This window comes from Pongo abelii, chromosome 10, assembly GCF_028885655.2.
Source record: "Pongo abelii isolate AG06213 chromosome 10, NHGRI_mPonAbe1-v2.0_pri, whole genome shotgun sequence".
Classification (NCBI taxonomy): Eukaryota; Metazoa; Chordata; class Mammalia; order Primates; family Hominidae; genus Pongo; species Pongo abelii.
Window position 1 is genome coordinate 2,306,217 of NC_071995.2, and position 21,240 is coordinate 2,327,456.

Below are 21,240 nucleotides of genomic sequence, written 5' to 3' on the forward strand. Positions count from 1 at the left end.
TGGAAAGCCTATTCACTTAGCCACCTATTAAACACCTGGTGTGTTTTGAGTCCCCAATCTGTTTTCTTGCTCATCTCCCACCAAGGGAAAAGCAACATTGACCAATCAAAAGGCAGGCTCAGTCTTGTAGTCGCAGTAGCACAGTCTTCCCTGTGGCCAAGACGGTGTCTTCAGCATCTGCAGTGGTGTGTGCAGCCATAGGTTGACAATGAAATGCAGGGAGCCAGGATCAGGAATCTGACCTGCACCAAGAGCCGTGGGCAGAACAGACCAGCATCTGTCTGATGCTGAGGCTGGTGGTGCAGGAGGCCAGGAGGCATCCAGGAGCCAGAGTGATGCCTTGCAGGACTGGGGTGGGGTGGAGGCTGTGTCTGAAATATGGGATGAATGCTAAGAATCAGAAAGTTAGTGACCACAGGCAGAAGCTCAGAAACATACAGTAGATGTGAAAAGTGCTCCTTGCCCCTGCTTTTTAAATGTTATCTGAATGCCCACAGTGAGCAGAAGCTACTATTCAGTCAACAAATAATGGTCAAGGGCTGGGCATTGTTGTAGGTGCATCACTAGTTACATCAGTGAATAAAACAGACGACAATTCCTACCTGCAAGGAGGTTGCACTTTTGTGTGAAGAAGAAAATAAAGGAAAGGAGAACATAAAAGAAAAAATACAAATAAGATAAGTAATATTAGACACAGTGGAGGGATGAATGCAGGGATGGAGATAGGGTGCTTCAGGGTGGGATTATAGCTTTTAATAAGAGGGGTCAGGGAAGGTGTTATTGTGAAGATAACGTTTGAGCAGACTGGTGGGAAATGGCGAGGTAAGTGCTGTGGATCTGGGGAGAGGGCATTCAAGGGAGCAGGAGGGCCAGGTGCAGAGGCCCTCAGGTGGGAGTGTGCCCAGTGTGTCTGGGAGCAGGAGGGCCAGGTGCAGAGGCCCTCAGGAGCAGGGAGGAGGCAGGTATGGCTGGAACACAGAAAGTGCTCAGAGGTGAGGTCAGTGAGGAACAGAGGGCACTTAGGGTCTTGTAAGTCATTGTGATGACTGTGGTGCTAACTTGGGGTGAAGTGTGAAGCGAATGGAGGCTTTTGAGCAAAGGAGTGACTGATCTGACTGTTTTGAAAAAGGATCATTGCCAGGAGCTTCTCGGGGTTGGTAGAAGTGTGACGGTCAGTCAGGAGGCTGGATCAGTAATCCAAGAGGCAGATGTTAGCAGCTTGGACCAGAGTGATAAAGGTGGAGGTGGAGGGAAGTTGCTAGATCCTTGACACATTCTAGAAGTACACCAGAAATGATCTGCTAACAGACCAGACATGAGGTATGAAAGAAGGACGAGGGAAGATGGACTCTATATCACTTGGCTTGAGTGAATGGAAGGCTGGAGAGTCGCCATGATCTGAGATGGGCAGGAGCTGGTTGGGGTGGGGGAGGCTGAAGAATTGGGGTTTGGACACGCCAAGTTTGAGATGCCCAAGCAGAGACTGACTGTAGAGGTCTAGGCTGGAGCAGGCAGAAAGACCCAGGATGTGCAAAGGAAAGAGGGAAACAGCAGCAGTAGCACTTATTCAGCCGAGTCCTACCTCGGAGATCAAATGCATAAAGGAAAGGAAATCTCAGAGCCAGCCTCTAACCCTGAGCTTAATCCCAAAGAGCAACAGAGTAGCCTGGGGTATCCACCCCTCCATCCACCCTGGTGGTGCTGCAGAGCCCCTGTTGCACTCACAGGTGGCAAGAGGCAGGGCTCAAAGCTTACCTCACAGGAATGACTCCCAGGGAGTAGGTGTAGGGTGAGGGCCCCACTGGAACTGGAATGGACTCTCCTGTGTAGTGGAGATTCCTCTGCAAGGGCTCCAGGGGGGCTCTCAAAGAGGAGCAGTCTCTGCCTTTCTCAGATCAGCCCTCTGGCTCTGTTGTTCTCTTGGGCCTGTCTTCAGATAACCACAGTAATCCAGGGAGATGAAATTGGCAGATCAGAAGCCCTTGATTAGACCTGCAGAATGTCTGAACTGACAAGAACTGCAGAGAGCATCCCATCCAACTCTCTCCTCTTACAGAGGGGGAACTGAGGTCCAGGGAGATGATGGGACTTGTCCAGGTTAGAAGCTTCATGACCTAGGGCAAATCACTTAACCCTTGCAATCGTGCCAGGTTGCGAGCATTTTCCTAAATGCTGTGACTCAGAGATGGCTCGTGTGCTCATGGTTCCTGCTGTTTCTCCCTAACCCTCTTCCACATGGGCTTTTTACTGCCAGATCAGGGGTTGGGGAATGATTGGCAACCCGGAGGTCAGCCAGCCCTTTTGGCAGTCCAGTCAAATCTCCCCATTGGCTGATGAAACATGGACTCCCTTGGCAGCCAGTACTTCCTCAGGAGATATCTTGCTTAAAATTGATGGCTCCCCTTTGGCTTTGCTATTCCCCATGCCCTTGGTGGGGCAGAGAGGTAGCTCCATCCCAAGTTCTTCTCCATTTGCCAGAGTCCACCTCCACCCCAGCCCAGAGCTGTTTGCTCTGGCTTGCCCTATCCTGCATTGGCTCCTTTCACTCTCTGCAAACCCTTCTGTCCTTCCCATTGTCTGAGCTGCCTTTTTCTTGACTACTTCTTAAGCCTCTGGATTTCTCCTTAAATATCAGCTCTAGGATGCCTGCCTGATGAGCTGAGGTCATTCTTACCCTCAAGTGACCTGGTGAATTAAGCAACAATACCAGGGATTCCAGGACAGTGAGTTTGAAGATCAGCATCTTTGCTGGCCTGGGGGAGGCCCTTGGCCTGCTGGGGGTGGATAGAGTGATGCTGACCTTCTGCACAGGCTTTGGGAGGGAACAGTTAGTTACCGCAAATGTCTGGCTGTCTAGGTGAAGCACTCCCGACCCTCTGCTCCTCAATTGTAGTTGTGAATTACAGAGTGGGAAACAGCACACGGGGGCATTTGTTCCACTCCTGTTTCAGGGACAAAACTTAGGCCTGGGTCTCTAAAACCAGAGGTGCTTGATGCTCCATCCCAAGGCTAAAGGGGCAGATGCCCTCTCTGTCTGGCGTTGTGTCTTCCTCTGCTTCCACCTTACTGCAGAGTGCGGGGCTGCAACCTTGGCAAGGACGGAGGACTCCTGTACCCTATCTCATTCTCCTCCCACACCCCTGTCCCTTCATTACAGATAATCCAACCTCTTTGTTCTGTGGTTGCTGAATAGCATCCCCCAGGGGACCATCTTCCCTGCAAATGCAGGGTGACGCTGTGCAGTGGTTTCTCTGCCATCATCTTTTCTCTGCTGGGGATGCCAGAGCATAAACCCGTGGTGCAATGGAATGTGCCTGGCAGCGAGGAGGAAGACGCCGGGGCTCCAGTGTGCTCCACACCTTCCTCTCTGTCAGCCTGAGTGCTCCCGCCCCCTTTGGGCCTCAGTCTCCCACAGAAAGGGAGAGCTGGGTGGCCCAGCAATCTCTGGAGCCCCTTCTGGCTCAGACCTCCTGCAGTTCTCAGTAGCCTCCTGGTTCCCAGTGTATTTTTAAAGGATCCTGTGTTATTTATCTCAGCATCTCTGTCCCCCTCCACTGCACGCTGCTATCCATGCAGTAATGACATCCAAACACCCACACTGTATCTTAACAATCTGATGAGATAAATGCCTCATCCTTGGGCTCCGTGGACACAGAGTAGCAATTCTCCTATTCTGCTATCAAAGAGCTCAGAAACTCAGGCTACCAAGGCAGGATGAGCAGGCATGTGGATTGCCTTGTGCACATCATTGGGCAAAAACACATTCTCCCTGCCCCAAAGCCTCTGTTTTTCCCCAAAGCAGCCTCACTTTTTCCCTTCCTCCACCTCCAGAACAATGCCTTCGAGCCTGCTGGCATTTGAGAATGTGCCGGGTGGGCAGCACTGGGGGCATATGGCCTTGTTATTTTGCATGGAGCTCCTAGTGGGATACACCAGCCACTGGCCAGGTCCTGGAAATAATTAAGCTGAGCATATTAATCTGGGGGTTACAGGGCCTTGGGCATGCTCCAGCCTCCAACACCTGTTCTCATGCTTCTTCTGCAGTGACCCTCTCGTGCTCTAGGCACACCTGTTAGATGGAACTTGGGACTTTCAAGGTTGTCGCTGCCAGGGCTGGCATGATGTGCTTGCACCTCTGCTCCCTTTATGGACCCAGGAGCTGGGAAGGTGCATTGGGTTCCAAGAGAAGCAGTAACTGATTTGGTCTTGTAGTGAAAATAGACCTGGCTCTGGTTTGGTAAGTGAGTGACCTTAGGCTTAGTTTCCCTAGAAGCAGAAATAGGGTAACAATAAGTCCTCCCACTTTAAGGAATGTTATAAGGATCAGGTGAGGTCATGTGAAATTCTTAGGAAAGCTGCAAGGGAGTCTACCTATGAAACACAGAGGCCATGGGACACAGAGGGAGGAGTAAGGGCTCTGGAGCTGGGCAGATGCCCCTGGGTGTGAATTCCAGTGTTTCTCTTCAGGCTGTGCTGCCTGGGGAAATGTACTTGCCTCTCCTGAGCTTTTCTTTGCTTCTTCTGTAAACCAAGGGATAATGAAGCTACACTGACTGGTTACACTTAATGATAACAGGAGTATCTATTATTTATTAAACGTTTATTTTGAGCCAGGACCTTCGTTCCTTTTCTTTTTAAAACTTCCATAAAATGTAGCCGGATTTGCAATCACACATTACTTCACATGGACTTTGGCTGGTTTGTGTAGTGTCTCTGTGAGAGCAGGGGTTCTGCGAGTGTTGCCCAGCGCTGTATTTCCAAAGCCCAGCACGTGCCTGGTCCACGGTGGGCGCTTAAGAAATGTTCATGCAGTTAAGGGGGTGCAGCTGCCTGGCAAGGAGAACCTGGGAAATTCATTTACCCTTCTTATTATTCAGTTCCTTCACCTGAACTGTCTCAGGCTGGAGCTGAGCTTTGGGTTCATAATATATAATTATTATCCCCATTTAAAAATGACTAAAATGAGGTCAGGAGAGGTTAAGTGCTGTGCTCTAGATCACTCAACTAGGAACTAGGGAACTAAGCCTTCTTGTACAGTACTTGTCAGAGCCTCCTTGGAAGCTTGGGAGAAGGGTGTGGGCAGGACTGGGCAGGCAGGAAACAGCTGAGCACCTGCCGGATTCACCAGCTGCCCCCAAGAAGATACATGGAATCCTCTCTCTCATAACGGCCCTCAGCAATGCCCATTTTACAGATGAGAAACTGAGGCTGAGAGGGAGAAAGAACCCGAAGCTCAGCTCCAGCCAGACAGAGCTCAGGTGAAAGAACTGAATAATAAGAAGGGCAAATTCCCTTCTTATTATTCCCAGAGTTCTTATTATTCCCAGAGTTCTTTAATCCCAGAGTAGGATCCTCAGCCTTGCCAGGCAGCTGCACTCAGCCTCCCACCCTCTCTGAGCAGGGGGGTTGGAATGCGTCTGCGGAGGGCAGCGAGGAAGGAGCCTGCTGGAATTCCTTCCGTGTGGCACGTCTGGGAGGGGTATTCCCCCTGGTGATGCTTGGGAAATCTTGCTGGCCGGCTGACCTTGCCAGTCCTCTTTTCCACTGTTCTTTTGGTCTCGGAGCACCCGCCAAACATCTGACACTGTTCAGGATCGATTGCACGTAAAATGAAGAATGGGTATTTAAAAAACAGGGTTTTTTTCATGTGTTTTTTCCCCTGTTGTCATCCAAGAAGCAGGTTTTTAGGTTCTTTGATTCTCTCCCAGAATAACAACCATATGGGGCCTCCAGTTACACTGAGCAGCCTGTGCCTTGTGCCAGGGACCGGTTTGTTTCCATTGTCAGCAAACCTTGACTGGCTCCAAACATTTTCAATCAGGTGGTTTCTGAAAGAGGGAGAGACTGAGGGGAAAGTGATGATGTGGTCCCTCTGAAGAGGGTTTAGCTTTCAAGGGTATGGCAGGGGTGGGGCCGACAGCCAGAGGGGTGTGACTTTGAGAAGCCAACTCACCGTTAGGATCCAGCAAGATCCAGGCTCGGCGGCTGGAACAAAGAACATTTTGAACCACACAGGGCTCTGGCATGTTTGTTGATCGACTTATCCAAGGCCTGGGCCAGCTGCTTTTGTTCCAGAAGATTTCATGGATTAACTCCCTGGGCTTTGGAAAATTGTTTCTTTTTTAAGAAAGGGAAGTTTTGAAAAGCAAATGCTCCTGGGCAGGCTGGGGGTGTGGGGAGTGTTGGCTGGAGTGGGAGGTCACATTCGCCCCATGGTGGGATGGCCAAGGGCTCCTAGCGAGGGAACAGTTGGACCTGTGGTGTCCTGGGGGTTGGGTTCCTCTGAGGGCCCCTAATGGACAGAGGAGTGTGGACCCCTGAGCCTGGGAGCATCGTGGGCATTTAGACCAAACCACGGGAAGGACTCCCCAATGCTGAAGGTTGCTAGGCGCTGGGGGAGGTTCCCTGGGAGACTGTGGCTAGAAACACCATCTGCCAAAGATGATTTAGTTCCGGAAGAGGCAAGGGATAGAACGAGATGGTCCTTTCTGTCCCAGTTAATCTTGGTGCTGTTCATTCCGGGCTGAGCATTCCCTCCCTGAAGTGGAATGGAAGACAGACTCGGCCTTGGGCAGACTGAGCATCTTGTGAAAGGGAGAGTCTTACCTCCTTGGCTTAGTCCCCACCCCCTGCCCAGGGTCGGATGTCTTGGGAGCTTGCCGGCTCTCTGCCCACTGTCCTGCCCCGGCAGCAGGTACCAGCAAGCCTGTATGCCATGTGGGGTACGGGGAGTAGCGGGCACATGATTAAATACTCATGCTTTGTCAAAACACTGACGGTTACAAAATGCCTCCGTGTCTACTCAGGGAAGGGTGAGCAATGAGGAAAATGACTTCAATATGCAAAAGACATTCCAAGGAGTCCGGGAGGGAATGCTCATTCTAGAGCCAGGAGGGAGTCATGGGAATTAGTTCTTGATCTATAGACTGGCTGAAAGAAATCACCTAGGTTAAACCTGCCTAAATTCTATGTGTGTATGTGCTTAAGGGGATGGGCTCAATGAACTTTGAGACTGTCTCTTCTCTACTGATAGGAGTGACAGTGAAGTTCCTGATGAAGGAAGGTTTAGGGTGGAGGAATTCTGAGCCCCTGGGTTCTGGATTCAAAATCACACACAGCCCTCTAGACAACACAGATGTATAGTCTTTGTGGAGAATTTGAAAAACGAAAATGACGATTGTCTATTTAGGACAGGTTTGGGTACAGCCACTCATGGAAGCCAGGAACCAGCTTCTAACCACAGAAGCTTTGTGTTTTCTGTATAAACTGTCCTTGACTACGGACAAAGAATGGGTACCCAGTGTTCAGTTGGCATCATAATAGGAAGCAGAATTCTACACAGATGGTTCAACGGAACAGAGTTTTTTGAGGGGCATATTTACGGAGGGGTAAGGAGACCAGCAAGGGATATTGAGGCACCCAGGGTTAAACGTAGAGGGAAGCTGTCATCACCCTAGGGCCTGAGGAGGAAGGGGAGAAAATCCTGTTTGCAGGGCCTGGTGGGAGCTGGAGCTGGGAGGAGGACCATGGGGGAGAAACCGTAATCACGGAAGGATGTTGTCACTGCCAGGACCAAGGCACCAAGGTAGGGGGACATGGAAAGAAAACACCCTGCCTTCTCTGTCCTCCCATCTCCAGTTTCTTATTGATGCTGCTCATTGGCCAAACCAACCTGAAGCCGGAGGGTCAGGGAGCCGGGCACGTCAAGCAGTCCCCAGGCACCAAGCTTCCAGGGCACGGGGTCAGGGAACAGAGGTAGAAGGGGTCTAGGGGAGCCAGCAGGGAGCCAGAGCTCGTTTGTAATGTTGGTCTTGTTTAGCCAACTCTAGAAGGCTCATCCTGAGAAGGCGAGCTTCGAAAGCTGTTACTGACTCTTAAAGTATTCCGTCATCAAGACTAGTGTGTTTACCTTGCAAACTACCTTGAGCCAGCTGTAATGAAATTCTCAAATGTCTCCCATACACCCTCCTTCTCTGTGAAATGTCAGCTTTTAGAGGGCAGGGCCTGATTCTTTTATGAGCAGTTGTCTTGAATCACTTCCACCCCTCCACACCTGGAGTGCCTTACACTTTCCAGAATGGCGTACTCAGTGACCCCTCATGTCCATGTTTTGAGGCTTTTGAATTGGTCAAGGCAATCATCTTGCTGAGTGGCTTAAGTTCTCCAGCGAGAGAAAATGAGTAGTCTCCTTGAGTGGGGGCCACAGCACTCCAGACATGGTGATGGAACCCTCTACGGTATAGAGAGCCCATGGCCATGCCACCCAGCCAGACAGGAACCCAGGAGGCCAGGATGGAGGAAGCAGGAGTGGAAAGTCATTGGACTCCCTTTCTGGTGTAAGCTTGGCCATGCGATGTCTTAAATAGGGCTCCTGGTCCTCAAATGTCACGTCCATCCTGATGCCACAATGTCTGTATTGCCACTATTCCAATTCTTCTTTTGGGTGAAGTCTTACTCCACCTGAGGGGAGAGCACATGAAATCATTAGCAAGTGCTGGCACAGACAGCCATTCCCCTCCGTGGCCAGGCTGGAGGGCCTGGGTGGTGGTGGGGGGTGTGGGTGAAGTAAGCGTGAAAGGGGAGATGAAGGGTGTCTAGACACTCCCTTTGCCAAGGGCTGGTGGCCTGTTGCTTGCTCTCTAGGACAACGCGGATCTGTTTCGGGTAATGGCAGACACTGTTCTTTCTCATCCAGTTGTCTCTTCCTCTCCTGAGTCCCACAGGGTCCTGGGGCCGACAGGCTCTGTCACCTCCAGCCTGTATTGGGTAGCCATCTGCCACTATCAGGCCGGGTTGGAAGGGCCTGTGAGGGGTGGGGTGTGGGATCCAGTTCATGGCTTCCAGGGCCAATTTGGGTGAAATGCAGATGTTCTTCGACTCCTGTGTTTCTACTTCCCAGTTTCATTCTAAATGGAAAACGTTTCTGTAGGTTTAAGTTCAAGGTGCAGCCCCAGAGCGGGTTATTTTCCCTTTTGAAAAGCGGAGGCTGCCCTGAGCCTTGGGAAAAGTACTCAGAGAGAATCTCCCCCATGAGGCAGTGTAGCTTAAGGAGTTAGGTATTCTGAGTACCTCCAAAGCCTGTTCGCTCTTTTCATTCCAGCTCAGACTGCCTGAGTTCAAGTCCTGGTGTTGCCACTTGCTAGCTGGGTGTAAGTTATTTAACATTTTAGTTCCTCGGTACCCTAATCTATAAAATGGGGATGAAAATAGTGTCTATGGTAGGGAATTAGTTTGAAGATTAAACAAGTTAAATTGTGTCAAGGCCAGGCATGGTGGCTCACTCCTGTAATGCCAGCATTTAGGGAGGCTGAGGCAGGAGGATTGCTTGAGCCCAGGAGTTTGACACCAGCCTGGGAAACATAGTGAACCCCATCTCTACAAAAAAAAAAAAAATTAGCAGAGCATGGTGGTGCATGCCTGTAGTCCCAGCTACTTGGGAGGCTAAGGCAGGAGGATTGCCTGGGCCCAGGAGTTTGAGGCTGCAGTGAGCTATGATCACACCACTGCACTCCAGCCTGGATGAGAGAGTGAGACTGTGTCTAAAAAAAAAAAAAATTTTTAAGTGTGTCAAGTGCAGAAAACAGTGCTTAATGCATGCCATGTGCCATGCAAATGTTTGCTCTTATTTATTTCAAGAAGCATACTCTTCTGGGCAGAGCATCCTCCTAGGATTCTGGAGAGATAGAGCATCCGCAAGGCCACCAACGGGACCGGTATCCCCCGGTGTCCCCCAAGCATCTCTTCCATCGAGCTATTGCCTTGCTCACAAACCCTCAGTGAGTTGCTTGTCTGGAGATGCAGGCCAAATCAATCCTGTCTACAATCTGCTGTCTGGCTGTGCCCATTCCTGGCCACAAACCCTCTGCTTCACCAGGAAAATCTGTTTATGGGCCCCATTCTCCTACTTATTTTCACCTCTGCCTTACCCTGCCTGAAAAGCTCTCCTTCCTCACCTTTCCCTCCAAAGCCTATCCATTCTTCGATTCCAGCTCAGTTCTGCCCTGAAGGCTTGTCCATGCCTATGGATGACCATCCTCTGCCTCCTGCCTCCTCCTGCTTCCCCGGCTGGTGTCTGCCTCGTATCATCAGTCATCTCCTCCCAAGCAGCCTATTCCTTTCTCTACTGACGCCTTGAGCTGGAAGCCAGACAGCAGATATTCCAAAACTGAAAACCTGTGGATTTGCCTGTATATTTGCTATATTTCTTAAGAACACAAAAAAGGCTGAACTTCCTGGAAGTTATTCCTAGGGCCAGCATCACGGGAGTTTGACGGTTGGCTGTGTAGAGCAGTCACTCCAAGGCAGTTGATTTGCTTTGTTGTTCCTGTCACCCCATCCCTATTATAATGTGGAGCTTCCTCTGCATTGTGCTGTGAGATGACAGCAAAAGCGCTGTGGCCACTGCCTGGGACTTGATCTTTCCCTGAAACAGGGACACTTTCTATGACTAGTGCTACATTACATTTATCCGTTCTATTGGACACATGTTCGTAGGCCCAGGATCAGAATAAAATAGCTCCACAGCTAGAAGAAATCAGTTTATAGGCAAACAAGACTCTGATGTTGGCCCTTAAAAAGAAACTGCTCATATTTCATATTACAGGTTAATTTTGTCCACGTTAGAAGGTCCCAGTGATACTTTTGCTTCTTGACTGTAGTCTAGTTTTTAAAGGTTAATTTGCCCAGGTGACTTTTTGTATCTTTTCCAATCTAAATATAGTTGTCCCTTGGTATCCACAGGTGATTGGTTCCAGGACTCCCCAACCCCTTGGATACCAAAATCCTTAGGTACTCAAGTCCCTTGCATAAAATGCATAGTGTTTTCATATAAGCTGTGCACATCCTCTTGTGTACCTTAAATCATCTCCAGGTTACTTATACTACCTAATATGGTGTAAGTGCTATATAAATAGTTCTTATGATGTACTGTTTTCATTTACTGGTATGATTTTTATTGTCATATTATTTTTATTAAAAATTTTCTTTTCAAATATTTTCTATCTGTGGCTGGTTCAATCACCAAGAATGCAAAGGGCCAACTGTATCAACAGCTCAAAGTGGAGAGCCCAGGGCCCAGGCACGGATCATTAGGGGAAGAACAGGGCTGGCGGAGAAGAAACTGGACTCCCAGAGCTGGCTCTTTCGGTGGGCTGGGAGCTCCTCCAGGCTGCTGGGTTAGGACCAGCAGGGCGGCCAGAACCATGGAGACATGCTGCTGGTTTTGGAGATGGGGAGAGGGATGTGACATTTTCTGGAAATCAAATCAGAGTGAAACCAGAAGAAGAATCTAGACCTCTTAGGGTAACTTGGCAAACAAAGCTCAGATAGATGGAGGGGTGTTCAAGGAACTTTGCACGATTTCCTGTGGGCTAAGAGAAGACACTTGTAAATCTGAAAGGGCAACATAGGGGGAGTTCCTGCAGGGAAGGGAGGGGGTCACCCCCCTCTCCCCGACCCTGGGCTTAGTTAGGGAGCAGAGAATGGGAGGGGATCAAGGAGGCTGTCTGTTTCCCTCGGTGCAAATGCCTGGACAGCACGTGTGTGCAGGCTGTGTCCCTGACCTGATGAGCACCTGATGGGTGGTTGTTGACTGACTGTCCATGCAAGGGGTATGGGCTGTGCTTGGCAGCCTCCAGCAGGCAGGGCTTGTTCACCTGCGTCCTGTCCAGCACTCAGCAGGAGCTATCCTGGCTTTAGTGTTAAAAGATGGCCCTGGGTCGAAGGAGTGGCATAAGGTCCCACTTGGGTGCTTGATGATGATCTAGAGCCTTGTGCCCTTATCTGCATGGCCTCCTCCTTTATGGCAGCAAGCCCTCATCCTGTGGGCCTCATTTCTAAGCTGGACGCCCAGCAGTTCCCTCAGAAAGTGCTGTGGGGCCCAGGCGTCCCCTCAGAGGATATGAGCACTCCTGAGTCGTTCTCACCGCGTGTGTTCATTTCACTCACTGCCTGCTTCCTTCGTTCAGCTCCGAGTACCTGTTGATGCTTCCAAGCTAGGAGGGCTTCCTTCAGGTAATAGGGGAAGCATGATCTGGAAAAGGGAACGTTTCCTTTTGCCCCATGGAGAGACGTCCTGAGACACTTCATCAACCAGAAAGGCTCCCAAGCAGCCACTGGGTTGCAGTGAAAGTGTTCAGCCGCTGGTGACTGCTCTGGTGAGACTTGTGAGAGAGAACAACAGTGATGGTGAGCATAGCAGCCCCTCAGAAAGCAAACCAAGGAGTGGGTGCCCGACATGCATGATTCCTAATTCACACAGTCCCTGCATAAGCTAGGCATTCCTGTATCCTGTTTTCACATGAGGAAACTGAGGCCCTTGGAACTCACGTATTTTGCCCAAGGCCGTCTAACTAGGAGGCCGTAATTAGTGAAGCTGGGATTCATACCTGGGGCTGTCTGATTCCGAAGCTGGGCTCTTTCCACGGTATGGTCTGAGGGTGCAGTCTAGAGCAGGGACTGATGGGGTTTGTTTGAAGGAACATGAGATGGTGGAGTGCCAGGCTGGCTGGTGTGGGGCCCCGGCTGGGATGAGACAGTATCTTCAAGTGTCAGGGATGGACGAATGTCCCTGTCAGGAGATGTTGGTCCCTGGCAGCCAGGCATGGTGGCAGCACTCCCAGCCTGGCCCACCCTGCACAAGCCTGCAGGCACACAGGCCTCTTGACAGAGTGACAGCTGGGATTCCATGCCTGCACCAGTGGCGGGAGAGATGAGGGTAAAACAAGGGGTAAAGGACTGTAATTACCTCTTAACAGGTTTCCCCATTTCTCCGCTGTCAGATGGTTTTGTTTTCTGATTTATTTTGATCTGCTTGAAAATTAGTTGTGGCAGTGTGTTTGGTGTGTAATCATTGTCCTGCTAGCTAGCAGTCATCATCAGCAATGTTAGCCCGGCAAACGTGATCTTTCTTTCCTTTGCCCAATACATGTCAGGCTCTGTGTGGCAAGGGGGAGGGAGAGGCATGACTATGTGTCTCTGCCTGTCTGTGGACCCTGACTCCTTACCATCACCCAACAGGGGACAGTCCTGCTGGCTGTGTCTTCCCAGAAGGCTCGTGCCTGCACAGATTGTCTGGTGAGCCTGCCAGCTGTACCGCATCGTTCTGTGCATATGACCTAGCTCTCTCCCGGCCCCCTGTTCCATCCCACATGCAGCCTCCGTCCACTGTCCCCCAGCTCGCAACCCCCACACAGCCCCACCCTTGACCCGCCACCTCCATCTGCACCTGCTTGTGGAGCCTGTGTCATGGAAGAGAGGCGGCCTGACCACTCTAAGCTCACAGCACCACTGGATCTTTCCCCTCTCTCTGTGAGAAGACGGCCAGTCTCAGATTGGATTTGACCTTTTCTCTTGTGGTCGGGCTAGGATGAGCAGGAAACTGTCATTAAGGCACGGAAGCATAGGTGGGAGAAGAGAGCCAGTAGAGTGGGGAGGGCTCAGTGCTTCCGGGGTGGATGTTCGGCAGCAGGCCCCCTCTGGTCTTTGGTGAAGGTTGTCTGCAACGAGCCTCAAAAAACATGGGTTTTGAGCCAGACAGAAAGTCATCAAGCCCAGTTACAGTCATCCCTTGGTGTCTGTGGGGAGACTGATTCCTGGACCCCTCTCAGATACAAAACCCAAGGATGCCCATGTCCTTTTATATATGTAGATTATATGCACATACTACACCATTTTTATGTATTTTACATATGGTATATTTTATTTTTTAATTTGTATTATTTTTAAATGATTTTTTTCCTAATATTTTTTACCCAAAGCTGGTTGAATCCGTGGGTACAGAGGGCCAACTGTACTTCATTATTCAGAGTAGAAAACTGAGACCTAACACATAAGCAAGGATATGCTTAAGAACTACTGTTGGTTGGCACCAGGTCTGGGATATGAACCCGAATCTCTGTTGCAGTCTGTCCAAAAGTAGGCTGAGCTGGTTTCAGGATTGGAGCAGACAGCTGTCCATGTGCTGGAATTTGAGGGATCTGCCATTTCCTCCCTAGAATTTCTGCCTTTAGCATTACCTTTGAAGTAAGTCAGGGATTACCAAGCATCTTATTACCAAAGAACTCTTTTTTCCCATGTGACCCAACACAGAACAGAAAAGAGCAGAGATGCTTTGGTTCAAGTGCATAGGAAAGAATGGATGATTCAGAGCTGACCTGTTCAGCTTCTCCTGATTCTCCAACGAGGTCCCTTATGTATCTTGGTAGAACCTTTAGAGCTCCATGGAGTATAGTGAGAAATGTTTATGGCCTCTATTACCAGGGCAGATGAATAGGTGCAGACATTAACAGCTTCTACACCTTAATTAGCATGTGTGTGTTTAGCAGAGTAATTGAGATCAGAGACCAGGTTGATAAAAGAATAGGGTTCCCAACAGGATAGTTTTTGATTAAGGAAATATTTGGAGCACTATGGAAATGCTTGAAACATAGGAAGGGCAAGTTCAGCTGGAGTGCATTGGGATGACGGAGGGTGGGGTAGCGGGGTAGGGTGAGAATCAGGGCAGCCTGGAAGCTGGGGCCTGAATCACTGGGGCAGGGACCAGAGAGACCAGAGAAGGTCTCAGACATAAACTCTAGCTACTCCATAAAACTACCTGGAGCATGAAAATCCCAGTGCCTCTGCCACGGCCTAAACTCTGCACGTCACAGGGGTTGCAAAGTCACAAAAAAGATTATGGCATTGAGCTTTCCTATCAGGAACTATGTCCTCACTAATATTAATAGCTGACATTTGCATAGCACTTCACAGTTAATATAACACTCTCATATGTTAGGCGCTTCTCTTAATACCCCTTGAGGTAGCTATTATTATTGTTATTATTGTCCTTCTTTTAAAGGTGGGGAAACACAGGGTCAGGGGCCCAGTGAGCCATTACTTGGAAACACTGTCATTAACTTACTTCTTATAGTTGTTTCTAGCAACTCATGTCCTGGAAATGTCCGATTAAATTCATCTCTCTCTCCTTCTAGTAGACAGACAGACAGACACACACATACACATACACACACACACACACACACACACACACACTGAGGGCTGATAGGGAAGAGGACTTCTCTTCTTGCTTTTCCATAGCTGTTTCCCAATTGTCGCTCTCTCACAAAAAAAACCCCTTCAGAACCCTCAGCCCTGCTCAGAAATCTAAGGAGGCTTCAGGCAGCAACAGTGGGGTCCACCCCACCCTGAAGGGCTGCTGCAAAGATCTCCAAGAGGAAACCCCCAACACCATTCCTCTTGAAGGTCCCAGTTCAGTGCAGCTTGAGTCCTTTACCTCTGAGTCTCAGCCAGGCAACATCCCAAGGAGCTGAGGAAGCCTTCTCTCTCCCACCTCCTCTACCTCACAAGAGATGGCTCCTGTCCTCCCCATCTCCCTCCCACTATAACCCCTCACCAAAAATTGACTTGTTTTCTCTGATGCTGCTTTATTGCATGTTAATACTTCATTACTGGACTTGATCCTGTTACACTCGCACAGAGCAAGCAGAGCAGAGGGCCCTGAGCATGCGGCATTAGATGGAGAAACTGCCTCCAGTCTCACTCATCGTGCCGAGATGGGTTGCACGGCACACCACGCTTAGCACAGACTGAGGCTGGCCAGGCCACCCATGCTGGGTGGTGACAGGCCTCAAGCCTGCAGTGAGGGCCAACCTCAGTCCTCATGATCTGCACTGGGGACAGAAGCCATCTGATTTTAAATTCCATAGGAATAAACCAATGGGTGGAGTCACCAAATATCCAGATGTTTTCTCCCAGCTTTCATATCTGTCATTTATTTTTAAAGATGTTTTAATGGACTAGGTATAATTTTCAAACATAACAGTCACCCATTCACTCTATTGTTCTATGAATTTTTTAAAAACAGCTTATCTGAGGTAAAATTGGCATATAACAAACTGCACATATTTCAAGTGTATACTTTGGAAAGTTTCAACATTGACCATCAGTGCAATCAAGAGGGTGAGCATATCCATCACTCCCAAAAGTTTCCTTTTGCCCCTTTGTAATCCCAGTAGCTCAGCCCTCCCCGCCCCCGCTATCTCTTTTCTGTCATCATAGATTAGTTTATATTTTCTGTTGTTTTATATCAGTGAAATCATACAGCATGGACTCTCTTGACTGCCTTCTTTCATTCAGCATAATTATTTTGAGGTTTACACATGTCTGTGGATGTACTGATAGCTTATTCCTTTTTATTGCTTAGTTGCGTTCCATTGTATGGATATAGCACAGTTTATTTAGCCATTCACCTGTTGAGCTATTTCCAGTTTTGAGCTATTTAAATAAAGCAGCTATGAACATTTGTGTATAAGGCTTTGTACGGATGTATGCTTTCCTTTTCTCTTGGGTAGATACCTGGGAGTGGAATGGTTACATCATGTGGTAGTGTACGTTTAGCGTTTTAAGAAGTTGCCAAACTCTTTTCCAAAGTGGTTGTGCCATTTTGTGCTGCCATCAGCAGTGTATGAGAGTTTTGGTTCTTCTACATCCTCACCAACACCTGGTGTGGTCAGTATTTTTAATTTTAATTTTAGTCATTATAATGTGTATGCAGTGGTATCTCATTGTGTTTTAAATTTGCATTTTCCTGAAGACTAACAATATGGAACATCTTTCCTGTGGTTATTGGCCATTCATATATATATTTTTGGTGAAGTATCTGTTCATATCTTTTGCACACATTATACTTGGGTCATTTTCATATTATTGCATTATGAGGTTTCTTTATATATTCTCGCTGGCTATAAGTTTTTTTTTAAATCAGATATGTGCTTTGCAAATATTTTATCTCAGTCTGTGTCATCTTTTCTCTCTCATCTTTGTTGGAAGTCATTTTCCATATATGTGTTGGTCTATTTCTAGACCATCTGTTCAGTTCCATTGATCCATTTGTCTATTTTTACACCAATACCACACTGCTTTGATTACTATAGCTTTATAATAATAAGTCTTGAAATGAGATAGTGCTAGTTACCCCTTCAGCTTTGTGATTTTTCATAGTTGTTTGGTTATTCTAGACCTTCTGCATTTCCATATGAATTTTAAAATCAGTTTGCCTATTTCTACAAAGAAAAGTGTTTGCTTCATGTATTTATTTGGAAGCTCTGTTAATAGGTGCATGAACATTTAGGATTGTTATGTGCCCTTGAAGACTTGACCCCTTTGTTGTTTTGAAAAGCCCTTTTTAATCCCTAGTGATAACCTTTGCACTGAAATTTATTTTGCCTGATATTAATATAGACACTCCAGTGTCCCTTTGACTGTGTTAGTATCGTATAGTTGGTCCTTTGTATTTTCAGGTTCTGCACATGCAGATTGAAAATATTGGAAAATAAAAATAAAAAATATAACAAAAATAATGCAAATAAAAAATACAGTATCACAACTATTTACATAGCATTTATATTGTATTGGTTTTTATAAGTAATCTAGAGATGATTTAAAGCATATGGAGGGATGTGGATAGGTTATATGCAAATATCATACCATTTTATATAAGGGACATGAGCATCTGAGGATTTGGGTATCTGTGGGGCAGGAGGAGGTGTGTCCTAGAATCAATCCCCTGCAGTTACTGAGGGACAGCTGCATATCTTTTTCTGTTCCTTTACTCTTTACCTGTTTGTGTCTTTATATTTACAGTGCATTTCTCTTAAGCAGCGGATAGTTGGGTCTTGCACTTTTATTCAGCCTGACTTAATTGGCGTATTCAACAAATTTGCTGTTGATACCTGGCTATGTTTAAGTTTAACCTCTTGTTGTTTTCTATTAGTCCCATGTAGCCTTTGTTCCTTTTCCCTCTTTTTCTGCCTCCTTTTGGATTAACTGAGTATTTTTTAAGGATTCAGTTTCATCTCTTCTGTTGACTTATTAGCTAAAATCCATTGTTTTGTTATTTTAACAGTTGCTGTAGGGCTCATAGTGTACATTCTTAATCATTGCAGTTTGTCTTCAGTTGTTACTAAACCACTTCACATCTAGCACAGGAACTTCACAATAGCACACTTAGATCACTCCCTTCCTGGCCTTTATGCCGTTGCTGCCATACATGCTAATTGTGCATTTGTTCCAAACCTCACAATACATTGTTACTATTTTGGTTTAGGCAGTCAATGATCTTTTCAATGAAAATCATATGTACTTAACCATGTCAGTACCATTTCTGGTATCCTTCATTCCTTTATGTAGATCCACACTTCTATCTCATATTATTTTCCTTCTGCCTAAAGGACTTTAACATGTCTTGCAGTACAGGTCTGCTAGGATTAAAATCTTTTAGCTTTTCTATATCTGAAGAGAAGTCTTTATTTTTCACTTTTATTTCCGAAGGATATTTTTACTTAGTATAGAATTCTCAGGTGATAGTTTTTTCTTCCATGACTGTAAAGCTATGATTCCACTGTCTTCTTGCTTGTGTTGTTTCTAATAAGAAACCTGCTGTCCCTCTTGTCTGTTCCACTGTACCTAAATGTGTCTTTATGCCCTGGCTACTTCTAACATTTTCTCTTGATCACTGCTTTGAGGAATTTGATTATAATGTGCCTTGGTATAATTCTTTTTTCATGTTTCTAGTGCTTGGCATTCCTTGAGCTTCTGGAACCTGTGGGTTTATATTTTTAAAATTAAAATTGGTAAATTTCTGGCTATTATTTATAATTTTTTTTTTTTTTGCTTCTCCCCCCATTCCTGTGAGAACTCTAATTACACATGTATTAGGCTGCTTGACATTGTCGAACAGATCACTGGCACTTTCATTTTATTCTTTTTTTTTCTATGTCCTTCATTTTGGATAGTTCCTATACTATGTGTTTATGAATCTTCTCTTTTTTTTTGCCATACATAATTTGCCTGCCTTCTTCCCTCCCTCATTCCTTCTCTTCCTTCCTTTAGAAGAACCTAGGTGGATTTACCTAATTTTATAATGATTATTATTTCAAAACCAATCCAGAGCTTCCGTTCCCAAAGCCAGACTACCAGTTGGAGATTCTGGAGGGAGGGAATACAGGAGGTGACATTCCTGGAATTTGGGGGACTTTGCAGGACTTGACACTTTAGAGGCTGGATTAGGATACATCCAATTTCTCCTGCTTCCTCCCTCTTCTTCTTTCTTATCCCCAAAGTAAGGAGAGTCCTGTGAGCCCAAAGGCACTAGACAGCCCTAGCGCACTCTTGGCAGGCAGGGCTGAACGCCCGGATTTCCCTCTCAGTAGGGAAGACTTAGGGAGCCTCTCACAGGAGTGAGACAGGAACAGCAGCTTTATGGAAACTGAGTTCCAAATCGACACCCGGAAGAAAACAGGCTCCCCTGTAGGCTTGGAAAGCTTTGTCTGAGACAGTGACCTTAGGAGGAGGTCACCAAAACCACTCCTTGCCTCACAGCTCACGGGATCAGAGCCAGCTGTGCCTGCTGAATGAGTGGTCAGGTACAGCGCACCTACCTCTTGCCAGAGAAAAGGAGACCTGCAGTCTGGCTGCGGCAGGTCTCAGCAGAATCTTTAGCTTTCTTCAGGCTTGATCAGCCGCCTCAAGACCTGTGCTCATTTAAAGAACAGAGAGTACATGTAAGTTAGGAATGTTCTCGACTTCAAGTAACAGGATACTTAAGGACTCTAAATTGGTTCAGCAGCTCAAGATGCCACTGAGAACCAAGGCTCTTTCTCTCTTTCCACTTCCTTGTACTAAGCCTGTTGGCTTTTCATATTCAAGGTGATTTCCTTATGGTTGCAAGATGGTTGTCGATGGGGCTCCAGGCATCACGCCCCCATTCAAGGCAGGTGGAATCAGGAAGGAGTGGAGCCAATAACACTCTGGCCCTTTTTTTACATAAAACAGAGGCTTTCCCAGAAGTCCCTAGCATAGTACTTCTTGAATTTAATCTACACAAGGATCCCCTGGGAATCTTGGTAAAATATAGGTTTGGATGTAGTAGATCTTGGGTAGAGCCTGAAATTCCACATTTTGATCAAGCTGCCAGAGTATGTCAGTGTGGCTGGAAACTGAATTTTGAGTAGCAAGGTGCAAGGCTACTTCTCCTTACTCTTAGTGACACAATCCAGTTAACTAGTTACAACTGTCTGCAAGGGAGGCTGAAAAAGTATCTTACCTTTTTCAGGGGAGACTGTGAGTAGCAAACCAATATCAGCCACAGAATTCTACTGAAAATGCGGGGTATGGAAGCATCTGAAGTCACAAGATTGGGCTGGACAAATTAGAGCCTTCACCTCCACGAGGGAAGACGATGGACCCTATATCCATACTCAGCCTGCAGGGACAGGGCATTATTGCCACGAGCCAGTCTGTCCTGTATACTCACTGGATTAGGGATTCCACTTTCAGAATTTTATCACCTCAGCCCCCAGCACAGTGCCTGGTACACAGCAAGTACCCAATACATGTCTATTACACTGAAATGTTTATTGGCACATGGTCTAAAGACAGTGCCAGGGAATCTTGTGAAAATGCAGTGCTGATTCAGGAGATCCAGGATAGGGATCCAAGATGATGCATTTGAAACAAGCTCCCAGAGGATGCTGCCGTCTGGTCCGAATCCTGGGCCTAGGACATGCAGAGTAAAGTCCTTCCTCCTGAGTTAGCAGCAGCTACTTGTGCTTCATTCATGCAGGCACGAAGCTGCTTGCAAGGATGTTAGCAGATATTAGATAAGGCTGGTGGGGAGGAATAAGGAGGGCCTTGGCTATGCCTTTTTCCAAGATCCGGGAGCTGGATGCTCAGAGATCTCATCTCTGGCTTCCTTGTCCACTGAAAATAAAAATCAGCAGTATACCCGGGTGAGGAGAGAGAGCAGCCAAGCACGTCTTTCACCAACTCTTAACTTGCTTGGCTCCAGCCACAAAACAGGAACCCGCCATCCCCCTAGCTCGGCCCTGGCCCTCAGGAAGTGCTGGGGACTCTGCCGGGCTGCATGAGTGAGGGGCCGATGTCTTTCAGATGTTGGGGCTTCAGCGGGGGAGTGGGGTAAGCTGGGGAGAGGGAGCATTTTTTGTGAACATTTTACCCATGGAAAAAGCTGAATTCTCTAGAGCAGACCTCTGGGTTTTTTTTTTTTTTTTTGGTAGTGGGAAGTGAGTTACTGGAATTTCTTCTGAATTCGAAGCCAAACAAAGTTTCTTGCGGTTTTAGTTACACAAGCGGCTGCTGCCAAGATGGAATGAATGAGAAGAAGCGCTGAAAGGAAGAGACAGTGAGGGGCTGGGGGAGGAGGGTGCAGAACAGGACCCGGAC

General features: G+C 47.5%; 1 protein-coding gene and 1 long non-coding RNA gene across 23 annotated transcripts in view; one reads left to right on the plus strand and one right to left on the minus strand.

The window, feature by feature from the left end:
* The window catches only part of CACNA1C (calcium voltage-gated channel subunit alpha1 C), a 638,552-nt gene that overhangs the window by 202,991 nt on the left and 414,321 nt on the right, over positions 1-21,240 (plus strand). The window lies entirely within an intron of this gene.
* On the minus strand, positions 4,586-6,390 carry LOC129049023 (uncharacterized). Its single transcript, XR_008511774.2, has 2 exons — positions 5,954-6,390; positions 4,586-4,844 (listed from the first exon to the last, which is right to left on the minus strand). It is a non-coding gene; the product is annotated as an uncharacterized LOC129049023 (long non-coding RNA).